This window comes from Manis javanica, chromosome 6, assembly GCF_040802235.1.
Source record: "Manis javanica isolate MJ-LG chromosome 6, MJ_LKY, whole genome shotgun sequence".
In the NCBI taxonomy this organism is placed as follows: Eukaryota; Metazoa; Chordata; class Mammalia; order Pholidota; family Manidae; genus Manis; species Manis javanica.
In genome coordinates, this window is record NC_133161.1 from 101828257 (window position 1) to 101841344 (window position 13088).

A 13088-nucleotide genomic window follows, 5' to 3' on the forward strand; every position below is an offset into this window, starting at 1 on the left:
TGGTGACTAACTCTCTTGCTCTTTGGAGCAGAGCTCTTACAGCAGAAAAACCCATAGCCTGAATGGCTTTCATCTCCACTGGGAATCTTGGAACAGGAATCTTAACTTTTCAAGATCACACTGACCTCATGTGTATTGAATAAATAATGATGCATTCTCTCACTGATTTATGTTTCTTTTAGATATTTATTCAAGTAATATGTATTGCATTTATTGGTGACCCACTGTTGTTCCCTGTCTTTGCCACCACTCATTCTGAAGGGAAAGAGGGCAGGGATTCTCCAAATCTCTAGAGTGAAAGATCAGTTTTTATTTGTATTTTTGATCTATTGCAGACCAATAGTTTTATGACATGTGATAGAAATGAATTACTGAAAAAAATGAAGTAAAAGAAGAGATACAGGTGATAATCCCCAACTTTTTATTACTATTTAACAGACATAAGATTACATTTCAATAACTATGATTAGAACAAATATAACATTTGTTTTAAAAGTTTCTGGACACTGTCAATATTCATCTCTATGCCACTTGGAGACAAACTGTTTCTGTAGCAGCTCAGGTCCCGGGGCCACAGTCGGAGGGTGTTGAGGAGCAGACCTCGTTCTATCAACTGCGTCACAGCAAAAGGCAACGCTGTGCCCCAGGCAACACCCACTGAGCCATCCTTGGGATATCTGGCTTTTTTGTGTTGGTCCTCCATTGAGACAGGCAAACATCAGAGAGGTGGTCCCTCACGGATCACATCCTGGCCTCCCAGGCTGAAGTAGCTGTTGTTTGGCTTCCTGGGATGGTTGCCATGGGTTGTGGGTCAGGGTTCTATTTTTATATACATTCTGCTCATTTGTATATCCGTCTCTGCAGGCATGAAGGTGGGAGCAGAGTCTGGCTTGTTGCTCCTACCCCACAAGTGTCTTGTTCCCTTTCAATTTATGTCACACTCAGACCACATCAGCGGTACTGCACAATAAGAAAAAATTGCCTCGATTTCAAAGTTTTCAGAAATAATAAACTCCAAACCTTGGCTTATTACATTTTTCCCCTTGCTTCCTTGTTTAAAATGAACCAATAAAGAAGTTCAGTTTAGAGGTGGTGCAAGTTGGAGTGGATATGGTGGCATGGATACCCACTCAGATTCTGGGGATGCTGGTGGGGGAGGCCGCTGGCCGAGCCTCTAACACTCCATCACAAGGTGAGGCTGTTTGGATGAAGAGTTTCTAAGAAGATGGGTATTCATTTCTAAAAGCATGGTTGAAGCCAGGACACCTTCCAGAAGACACGGGGTTCCATCCTGGGGTCTAAATTCACTTTCTCTTCCAGTGTAGAACCCACATTGCCTGTTGGACCCACATCATTTGGAAATTAATAATAAATATATTGTGGGATCATTGCAGATATTTTGGACCTCTCTCCCATTCCCCACAAGTGGACAGTGAGTTTTTGCCAGAATCAACTGTATTTACCATTTCCCAGGGACCTGAATTGGGAACAGGGGTGAAAGGGGGAAAGCCAGTCCCAGCAGAGGGGACAGCAAAGGCACGCAGGTGTGAAGCCGCTTTGTGATCTCAGAGCACAATCACAGGTTCTGTGTAATCAGGGTATAGAGATTGAGGAGAAATGCCAAGTCTAACGGACCCACACAAATAGAGAGATTAAACTGTGTCATGGAAAACTCGCATGAAGACATTGGGCTGAGCCACAGATAATTCCCAGAAGGGATGTGCTTCTGTGGGTCTCTGAAGTACTAGCTTCACAGGCAGCAACTCGGGGTATTCAAGACATTTGCCATGTGTCTGGTCTCCTACCCCGAGAGGGGTCGGAGTTGAGCTTCCACCAGCCCCTGAGTTAACCGGTTCACACTTCCCTGAGGACAGGCATGCAGGACAAAAGGAAAAGGGGTGGAGAGCATGGCTTCCCACAGAGAGGTGGATGGGGATCAAGACAAGCTGTAAATAAAGTCAACTCTGGTCCTTTAAGCAAAAAGGACAAATTCATTACTAAGTCCTGTCAGCTGGCAGAAGCCCTGTGCAGAATATGTAACCCATTAAGGAAACAAAAGCCTTTGTAAATACCCTTAAAGACAACAGAATTATGTTGAATTTAAATCAATTTTCTTTGTCTATCCAAAAGGGCTTTTTAAAAACTTCAAGATAATACTTTAAAAATTCCAGCTAAACATACTATCTGTAGAGAAATGCAGACCTCTTTCTATACTTGGGCCTTTAAATCTATTCAACCTTGCTTAACACAATCAATAGCAGAGAGAGGGGACTTTGGAATCACGTGCACCTGGGTTTGTCCCCATGCCTTGCTTTGGTAGCTGGTCAGATTAGCCAGTCTCTTTGAGCCTCCAGTGTCCCCTTGTATAAAAAGAGGACAATAATGGAACACATCCCACAGGGTTTCTTGTGAGGATCATGTGAGGTACAGTTGGCAACGGGCCCACACCCCAACACATTTCTGCTATTGTTATTATTTATTATTAAGATTTACTCTGTTTTAAAGATTCTTTGCTGGCTTCCTAGTGCTGAGTTCCAGGTTTTCATTTCTATGCTAATGTTCCTTCTCTCAGTTATAAAAAGAGGTGTGTCTAAACCCCACTACATCATTATGAAAACATGGCTCACAGCAGAGTCATGTGGGCGGTAGCCAGACACTGTGTCTTTGTTTGGTCATTTAGTGATGTAACCCTTGAAAAATCCTCTCTCAGATCATTCTGTTGGGAACAATTTCCAAGCCATTAAAGTGTTATTCTTCCAAGTCTTCCCATGCTGGTAACAGGGGAACAGAGACAAAAATGTGGTATCATTCTGGCTGTGCCTGAATGAATGGAACCCTCCTCAGCAACACAGTGGCTCGATGGTCTAGGCTGGACGTGGTGATGGACTAAGGTGACGCTGAGTGACAGGGGTCAGAGATCAGGTGTGGGAGTTCCCATAGCCACAGTTCTGTCTTCTGTGCCTTCTTTAGAGGGTCACATCACATGGAGGAGCCCATTGTCCTCCAGTGAGAAGCAGTTGAGTGTGGAAAGGGGCTTCACTGACGGTCACAGACACCAGTTAATCCACAGAGCTGGGGAGCAACATGCTGCTTCCCCTGCAAAAGAGAAATAGGACCTGAATTTATCCAGAATAATCAAACCTCTCATGCCAATCAGGGTCCCATCCAAGAAAGAAATCCAGTAGGGTAGACTGTAGATACATAGATGATAAATGCAAGGATAGATGATAGATACCAAGATTGATAGATAGAGATGACAGATACATAGATAAATAGATATGTAGAGATAAGTGTTAGATACCTACCTACATACATACATACATAGAGATAGAGATAGATATGTACATACATAGGTAGATGTATTGTGAGACGTATGTGGTTGCCAGGGCTGGTTGGGCAAGTCTGGAATCTGTAGGGCAGGCCTTCAGGAAGGGCAGGCTGAAAAGTCCACCAGGCATTTCACAGGTGGGATTTCTTCTACCTCAGGGAAACTTCAGCTCTTCACTTAAGGCCTTTATTCACTGAGGAGATGACCCACCTAGGTCATCTAGGATCATCTCCTGTAAAGTTACCTGATTGCGGATGTTAATGACATTTACAAAACACCTTCAGGATGACATGTGAAGGTGAATGTTTGATTGAAAAACTGGGGACCAGAACTTAGACAAACTGATATATAAAACTGACTAGCATGTTGGGTTTAGCAGAATAGTTCATCAGATCCTACAAAAATAACATTCTTACCTCCAAACTACCTATTTACATCAGGGACATCACCAGAATTCCAGTTTCTTGAATATTTTTTTTTCTCTCTCTCTCTCTGGCTCCTCAACTATAATTTAGCAATCAACAATTCCTTGGATTTTTCTGACACTGATCATTCACGTGATCCTTTTTCTCCAATCCCACCCTTTGCAGCCTCACATAGCTCCGCAAACCTCTACACCACAGTTCTGTCATGTTCTCCTAACTTCAGTCTACTCTAGTCTCATGAGCTTTGCACCAAAATGCAGTGAAATACCTTTTACTGTTTTCCTCCTCTGTGTTGAAAATCTGTCAAGTCCAAATTCCTCCTAATTACTTACCTGTGATCCTTGCTTGTGGTACCATGTAGACTCAACTCCTGAGCAGCCCCTTCTTGCATCCCATGGCCACACCAGACTTATTTTCAGCCCTACATTCCTGGTGGTTCTTGCAACAGTTTCCTGTAAACCTCTAAGCTGGCCTTGATTCAGAACTTTTTCCTGTCCTGTGCTGGTGCTGAGGGCCTATCATAGAACGAGCACCTCACAGCAACATACAAATATTAGTGTAAATCAAATTGACTGACAGCCCAACAAGGGGTGTCTGATGGGAAATGGGGCAGGAATAATAGTTTCTGTCAGGTTGAAATTCATGAAACTGCTGTTTTTCTGCGTGAAAAACACTTGAGTATCTGCAGTTTCATGCAGCATAGATGGCTTTAGAGGAGGCCCCTGGCCACAGGTGCAAGGGGTAGGTGGGGCAGGTGGACAGGTGCTATTCCATTGATTCACTTTCCCATGGCTGGAGCAAAGGTCATCTACCTGAAACAGTGGGCAGAAACATAGTGACATAAACTGTGGAGTTGCTGGCAAGTTGACAGGTGGAAATCCCTAGGCAGTGCTTGTGCAAGGTAAGGGACAGATGGAAATGTACCACCCAGGTCCTTGGAGGGACTGAGCTGAAAACATGCCACCCCAAAAATAGTTCAGGGTGCATGGATATTTAACTCTTTTTCACTTTATAGGAGTGTAACTCTGGGGAAAGAAATCCCAGGGCAAAATTCCTCTAAAACTGAAATCAGTCAAAGGGAGAAATAAAGTCTAAAACCTGTTTATTGTTTACAAACTGTGGTCTGGGGTCGTTTCTCTTTCCTGCTCCAGCAGATGCGAACCAGCCCTCCCCCTAACCTCTTAGGTCCAGATAAGCACTAGGTTGCCCAGGTAATTACCCACTGGTATGGAGATGAACTACTTTTATCCACCCCTGAGGAATGCCTGTTGATATGCATATGTACTAAAGCCAGGCAGATATTCTGGAAATATTACAATTTTACCCACAAGGGGGAAGGAGTTTTAGATTGGTTTATCTACTTGTTAACTCATTTATTTCTATCAATAACAGTATGCAACAGATTTCTTATTTGCTAAGTCTTTGTTCATATTCATGATTATTTGTTTAAGCTGAAAGCCTAGTAATGACTTGCTCTGACCATATGAAGCAGGGCTCAGCTGTTTGATATGTGTTGTCAATCATCCACTAGAATGGCCTGGGATATTAGCTTTCCCAGTAGCCACATGTGATGGCATGTTTCCCCACCTGTTGACAACAGTATTAGCATTTTGTCAATGTAATAAGCAAATAATAGTTTATTACTTTTCAGATGATTTTTAATCACTAATATTGCCAAACATTTTAAACATCTGTACTTGCTTTGTAATTCTATTTTTTACAATAAGGGCAATTTAATATGAAATATGATTTGATTTTTATACTTTTTGAGCCCCTAATCAACTAAATTAAGAAAATAAGACTGCTGCTGTAAGTACCCTGAAATTGAATTCATATTAATGTTGGCATTAGATGACTTGTCAAGTTCTAGGTATTTCTCCCATCTCTTAGCATTTTTGTTTTGTGTAGAAAGCTTATCAGAATGTTAGGATCTACTAGCTAAAAAGAATCCCCTACTTTATACAATTTTGTCATATCATTTAGCTAATGTTGAAATAGTATATACTAAAATATACAGAGAATGAGAAGGTGAAAGAGGCACAGAGAGACAGAGAGAAAGTAAAAAAGAGAGAGAGACACACACACACACACATAGAGACATAAGGACAGACAGACAGAGAGATCCTGGGAAACAGCATTTCTTTAGACAGAAAATCAAATCAATGTTCTGGGCCATGTGACAGGTGGAGCTTGAAGAATTGTACCCTACGGCCTAAATTCCTGTTTCCATTTGCCACGATGAATATTCATCATCCCATAAATTCTATGCATTGACACTGGCTTTTAAAATACCTCTAAGGGCCTGTAATGGCCCAGCTAGGAAAGTGAAAGTACAAGAGAGACAATTAAGCATAATTTACTTAAAGTGATTTTTTTCCCTCTAGAGATTTGGTTATGTAAATTCTAACTTCCAAAAAGAATATTCTGTCTGTTGATTTGAAGTTGCACACACAGAATATTGACACTGCAAACTGCAGAGAAGAATGAATAAAATTAAGGGAATCTGGGTGAATCTTTTGCCAAATCATAAAAATATTTGCATAAAATCATCCAATTTCAAAACTTTTTTCTAAAGAACTAATGGATTTAGTGTGTGATTTAGGCAAGAATAGGCTATGCACAGCCTTGAGAACCTCCTGCTTATATTCTGGGACACTGTGGGAAGAGCTTTATCATTTCAAAAGACAAAGGAGTATGTGCTTTATTTATTGAAATGAGACATTTTCCTAACTAGAAATGTCAAGTGTTTGTGTTGGTCTAGTAAGAACAGATTTATTAGTCCAAAGGTGGAACTCCTGAAGTTGGTGGCTTTTACATAAAACACAGAGTGACAGGGATTGTACCCTGTGTCTTCCCATCTTTCTGAGGATGAAAAGACTCTCCAACAACAGAGGAGAAATAAAGGTAATGGCATAGTTCAGACAGCCTATAGGTCCCTGAAGATCTGGATTTATTCATTGCCTGGTCTGGAGATGAATAATCACTGCATTGGTGGTCTCAGAGAGTATGTCCTGGTGCCTCAGGAAACCACAGAAAGATGGGATTATTAGACTCTGTCTCTTATCTAGAACACTGAGGGTGAGGGATGCCTTCCACACTTATATCAACAAAACTAGGAAACAGAAAACACCACAACTTCATATTATGTAAGTATAAACATGAGCCCTAATTTCCAGTAGAGATATATTCTTGAGCTTGCATGCCAAGATTTTGCAGAGAACAAAGCAGGTCTCAAAGAGCTGCACAGAAAAGACATGAGGGAAGCCATGACTGAAATAAAGTGACCCCCAAAGAGTCAACTTTAAGTACAAAATTTAAAAAATACTCAAGACCTGAAGAAGAGCATTAGTGTTTAAAAGCACTGATCTCAGGGAAGGGACTAAGAGGGCATGTAAAACCTATAGAGATAGTCTCACAAAGGCAACACCTCTAGTGATAAGAGAGTAAAAAGAAGGGAGAAACAACATTGGAAATAGTTTTGAAGAACAAAACAAGAAATAGGCAGAAAGTTTTGATCCTACAAGACAAGGAAAAAAGGAAATTCAGTGACACATAGCCACTTCCACTATTGCTTCCTAAAAGTAGTCACCCAGAAAAGAAATCGTACCTCGACACACAGAAAAAAAAAGATGTCTTGAACTAGGAGTGTCCTAAACACTGCAAACCCCCAGCCCTTTCTGCTGAATGCAGAGATGCAAGCAATCTTCATCTTGGCGATGTCACTCTAAGAAGAAAATGAAACAGCAGACTTAAATACTTAAGCTGATGAAAATAAACTCCTTCCTCAGCAATTAACCCTGAAACAGAAGAAAGTGTATTTTAACACTCCAAAATGAATTAAATATCCCCTAAGAAGCATTTGAGGTATGGAAAAAAAATCCACCTTGAATCAGAAATTTGAAAACTAAAAACAAATGGACAGAAAATTGGAAAAAATAAAATGAGAGTTTCCAGAAAAGACTAGAAGGAAAAGATAAAATTGCATCAGCAATGAAAACTTAATTAAAGCTTCCAAGGAAGAAGAGATACAAGTATAAACTGAATAAGGGCAGAAAGAAACAAAAATAATGAAAATGAGATAAAGAAAGTAGAAAAAAAGGGTCAAAAAGAAAGTCATTGAAATGGAAAACAGCAAAGAAGATGTAACTTATGTATAATTTGGATTCCTGAAGAGGAAAAATGAAACAATGGGAAATAATTAGTATTTAATACCGTAATACCATGAAACTTTCTAGAAATAAAAAAATACCTGAAACTATATACTGAAAAGACTCAAGAGGTACTTATGAAAATTGATCCCAAACCATTCATTCTGAGATATATTCAAATGAAATTACTAAATTTAAAAAATGAAGAAGAAAGCCTGAGACCTCCAAAGCAAAAATGTCTAATAACCCCAAGAACAATATGATTAGAGTGATATCGTGCTGCTCAAAATAACAACAGCAACAAAGCAAAGCAATAATGGAGCAACGATTTTAAGAAGTCAAGGAATGAAAATGCAAACCATGTATTTCAGGTTATTTCTCAAGTAACAAAACTGTCAAAAAAATTTTAGGCATGCATGAAGACTTGACCAGTCTCCTGGAAGGTAAGCTTCATTCAACCAAGATATAACCAAGAGAAACTTAGGCAAAATGTCAGGTGGTGAGCATTTCATACATTTTAACCCTATGGACACAAGCCTAAAGCTACAAAAGGAGAGGGAAAGAGGAAAGTATAATAAGCTCATTGATTGTAACATAGATGGGAGTCAATGAGATGATTAAAACCTGAATTAAACAGTTAATAAGAGTTTAAACAAAAACACAAACCTTCTCAAATAATAAAATCATTAAAAAATAAAAGTATAAGGAGAAAAATATCATGTAAAGAAACAGAAAATATAATACACTGTGTAATAACAACAAAAATATGATGGAATTGTGGTCAAACATAATTCTCATAAAAATACAAGTGAATTGGCTTAATTGACTTATTAAAAATATTTTAAACTTGGCTCGTAAAACAAAATACAGCTCTGGTATACAAGAACCCCTCCATTATCACCAAAATAGTGAGTGACTCAGAAAGGCTAAAAATAAGGGAATATTTCTACCAGGAAAATGGAAACAAGTGTGGAGAATGTAATCATGATATCCACAAAATGTAATTCAAGCCAAAAGGCATTAAACTTGACTAGGAGGGAATCTTGTCAAAGACCCTTGACTAAGAAGGACATGACTATTCATAAATAAGCCATAATAGTTATGAACATCTATGTGTCAAAATAGCACAGCAAATACTTTTATATAGCAGAAACAATTGGCAAACCAAGTAGCTAGAAACAGTCCAATAATGGGAAAATTCAATACCCATTCTTAATAAAAGGCAGACCAAGTGGACAAAACATAAGTAAGGATATAGAAGATCTAAATAGCACAATAAATAAGGTGCATTTTATTTATATGCCACCATTTACATTCTTATAATAGAGAATAAGCCTTTTCTTAGACACACATGCAACATTGACCAAAAATGATCATATGTTGGGTTACAAAGAGAACATCATAAAGTTCTGTAAAGTAGAAATATTATAGCACTCTGATCACAAGGTAATAACATTTGATCACAAATAACAAAATAAAGAGTCCCTTCCCCCATATACTTGGAAATTTAAAAAAAAAATCATATTAAAGAACTATTGAGTGAAAGAGGAAATGGAAACAGAAATTACCTAGTTTCTAAAAATTAATGATAAATGAAAACACTACATATGAGAATCTAGAAGATATCTAGAATTTAAGACATTTACCAAAGGACTGAGCACAAGAAATTGTAAGCAAAGATTGAACTTTAGGTGGGAAGCTTGATATGGCTTAGCAATTCTGGAAGTAGTTTTTGTATATTCTGGTATATTCTAATATTAAGTAATAAGTAGATATATAGCGGATGGTGGGAACTAGGTTTCTCACTTTGGAGAAGGCAACTGCAAAGTCAAATATAGGGAAAATTGGAATGAGCTTCATGTTCCCGGAATGTAACTGGGTGTTGGCATGGAATTGGAGGTATCAGTAAGAACTCATGATATATATTGCCTATCTATCTTCATTAACATATATCCATATCTATCTATTTCTATTATCTATCTATCTATCTATCTATCTATCTATCTATCTATCTATCTATCTATCTATCTATATCATCTATCTATATCATCTATCATCTATTTTTCCTAGCTCTGCCCACTAAGAACCAAAGGCAGTGACACTCCAGCAGCAATGAGCACACCTAGTATCAAGATTTTGATTTCTAAATATATTTTCCATTAAAAAGAAAGAAGTCTTGGATAAATAAGTAAATTCCAGACTTGGGACTGGGAAAATATAAGGCAAATCAAGAGCATCTTTTTATTCAAGAAAGTAAAGAACAGCTCAAAGAATGTTGGAGACATTTCAAAAGGACACACAGCCAACTTTAAGAGAATTCACTGGAAAGGTCGGGAAAAATTTGAGACTCAAAGGCAAAGTTAGTAATGGATTATAATCTACTGAAAAATTAAAATTCGTAAGCTCACACCAAGAGAAATGAATGAATGGATGGGAGAATGGAAAATATTTATTTCATTTGAATATACTGGTAAATCAATAAAAGTAAAAGGAATGATGGAATTAAAAAACCACCAGTTGGCAACAATTGTACTAATGATTGATTTAGGCAAGAATCATCAGTGGCTGAAACTAATAGGAAAAAGTTTTTTTGAGAAACAAGATATTTACACAGTCTCAAAGTATCTCCCCACAGAACAATTATCAATTACAATAGGAAAAAAAATGCAACTTTACAGTGGAGAAAATAGTCAGTATTCCTTAATCACCAGTACTGGGACAACTTGTTATCATGTCCTCCTGATATGATACAATGAAAAGGATATATCACTTCTGTGTATTACTGTCCAAAATGGACAATTTGGGTGAAATTATATGGAAACATCTGATAAATCCACTCAAGGGATATTCTATCAACTAAGTTTTAATTTCTTTAAAAATGTTTGTCGTGAAATATAAAACATGAAAAATTAAGAAATAGTAAAGAGACCTAGTAACTAGATATAAGGCATAACGATCTTGGATTGGAACCAGGATCAAAAACATTTTCTTCTTTTTCAATAAGGAACATTATTACAACAACTGGTGGAACTTGAATGAGATATGTAAATAATAGTTCAGAATCCATGTAAATTTCCTTATATTTATAATTGAACTGTAGTTACATAAAAGAATGTCTTTGTTTTTTAGGGAATGCACATTTTTAGGGGCAAATACATAGTATTTACATACAGGGTAAATACACAGTATTTAGGGGTAAACTAAATGCTTATTTAAGTGAATGATTTGAGAATGGTTAGAAAAGAGAAAATGATAGGAAAACATGATAAAATATCAACACTTCTGGCATCCAGGGAAAGGGTACATGGAAATCCTTTGTTCTATGGCACTTTCCTGTAAATCTGAAATTATCTAGAATTCAAAAGTATGGAAAAATGACCAAAAATGATTGAATGATATCATTAAAACAACACAGTGGAGAAGATATTTACAATGCGTTTAAGTGACAAAAGGGCTTGAACTGAATAAGAAAAAAACAACAACATAATAGAAAAGTGGCAAGAAGCTTTAAGAAGCATCAGAGTGGGTACTCAAATGATCAATAAATATAGAAAATGAACTCAATCTTATTAGTAATGAGAGAAATGCAAATTAAAACCACCATGAGAGGCCACTACACACCCACCAAAATGGTTCTGCTTGAAAATCCTGGCACAATCAAACTTGGTGAGATTGTAGAGCAACTGGAATTCTTGGCCATTGTGGATTGGTGCAAATACTGGCAAAGCCACTTTTGGAAAACTACTGAGGGTGATCATATGTGTATCTGATGACCAAGAAATTCTATTTCCAGTTATATGCCCTATAGAAACACATTCCTATATTCACCAAAAATGTGTACAATTCGCCAATGGAAGACTGGATGTTTTATGGGATATTCATTTAACAGACTACTATACAGCAATAAAAATAAACAGTGCACAGCAATATGATAATCTCACAACCACATTGTTAAGTGGAAGAAAGTCAGACATAGGAGTACACAGAGTATAGGACTGCATATATGTAAAAGTACAAAAACTGGCAAAATTAAACTACAGTGATAGATGTTTCTAATACTTTGGGAGGAAGGAGGCATCCCTCTGTGGTTTCCTGGGTGTGGATGTTCTATTTCCAGAACGGGGAGGTGGCTACATGATGATGCTCAGTACCTGGTAATTAGTTGAGCTGAAATTTTTATGTCCTGCCCCCTTTTCTATATGTGTGTTATTCAGTAAAAAAATATCAAGAACCAGGAAAACTAATGAGACACAACAAGAACCACAAAAAGAGCAGAAGTAATTTTTGAAAAGTGATTCTGTCACAGGGGCAAAAGTATAGATTATGTAGGTAAAAGGCCATCACACTCACTTTTCTAATATAGCATAAAGACCTGCATTAAAACTGCAGATATGTTAAACATAATTCCACCACCCGGTTGTGTATCTAATGTCCAGTCTTCAGTGAGTTCAGGGGACAGTTTATGAATCAAAGGAAAATATCACATTAATAATAACATTTTCCCAGAGTGGGTGGAGTTAGGCTGATGTCAGGAACCCCTCACCAAGATGGAGGTAAGCCAGGGAACCACCAAAATTCCATACCATTCATATGGCTTGGCCATATTTGATTTTTCACATCATGAATCTTTTGTGTCTGTGTGGTTCCCCTTGCAAGTTGGCGACATGTAACAGTATATATTTTTTCAGAATCAAACATTACTCTGTATGGTGGTGGTATTCTCCTCCAGAACAGAAGAGCTCCTACCCACATTTGTTATGGGAACTTTGATTTTAAAACATAGAGCAATCATTTTCCCCAGCCAATTGCTAACTAAGTCAAACGACCTGTTCTGTGGTCACCAATGCACGAGTCTCTGTCTTTCCTCTGGCTTGCCAGCTAAAGACAATGTTCTTAATTTGTTCTTTTGTGACCTGTAGGGGGTTGATTTTTTCTGTCTTTGAAAATCAGAAAACATCTTGATTTTGCACTCTCATTTGAAGAATGACTATATTCAAAGTTTGAAGTTGATAATGATTTTTCCTTGGCCTTTGAAGATAATTCTCCATTATTGCTGATCGGAAGTCTGCTGGAAGGGTATTACTTTGTGGCGATCTTTTCTCTCTGTTAGCTTGAAGATGTCCTCTTTATTCTTGGTGTTCTGCCATTTCACAGCCATGTGTGTGGGTAAGCTTTTATTTATTTTTT

At 37.8% G+C, this 13088-nt stretch overlaps 1 long non-coding RNA gene across 1 annotated transcript; it reads right to left on the minus strand.

Moving 5' to 3' along the window:
- Nucleotides 1-407: 407 nt before the first annotated feature.
- On the minus strand, nucleotides 408-4187 carry LOC140850107 (uncharacterized). The gene is made up of 2 exons (XR_012132861.1): nucleotides 4086-4187; nucleotides 408-3096 (listed from the first exon to the last, which is right to left on the minus strand). It is a non-coding gene; the product is annotated as an uncharacterized lncRNA (long non-coding RNA).
- Between the last annotated feature and the right edge of the window lie 8901 nt (nucleotides 4188-13088).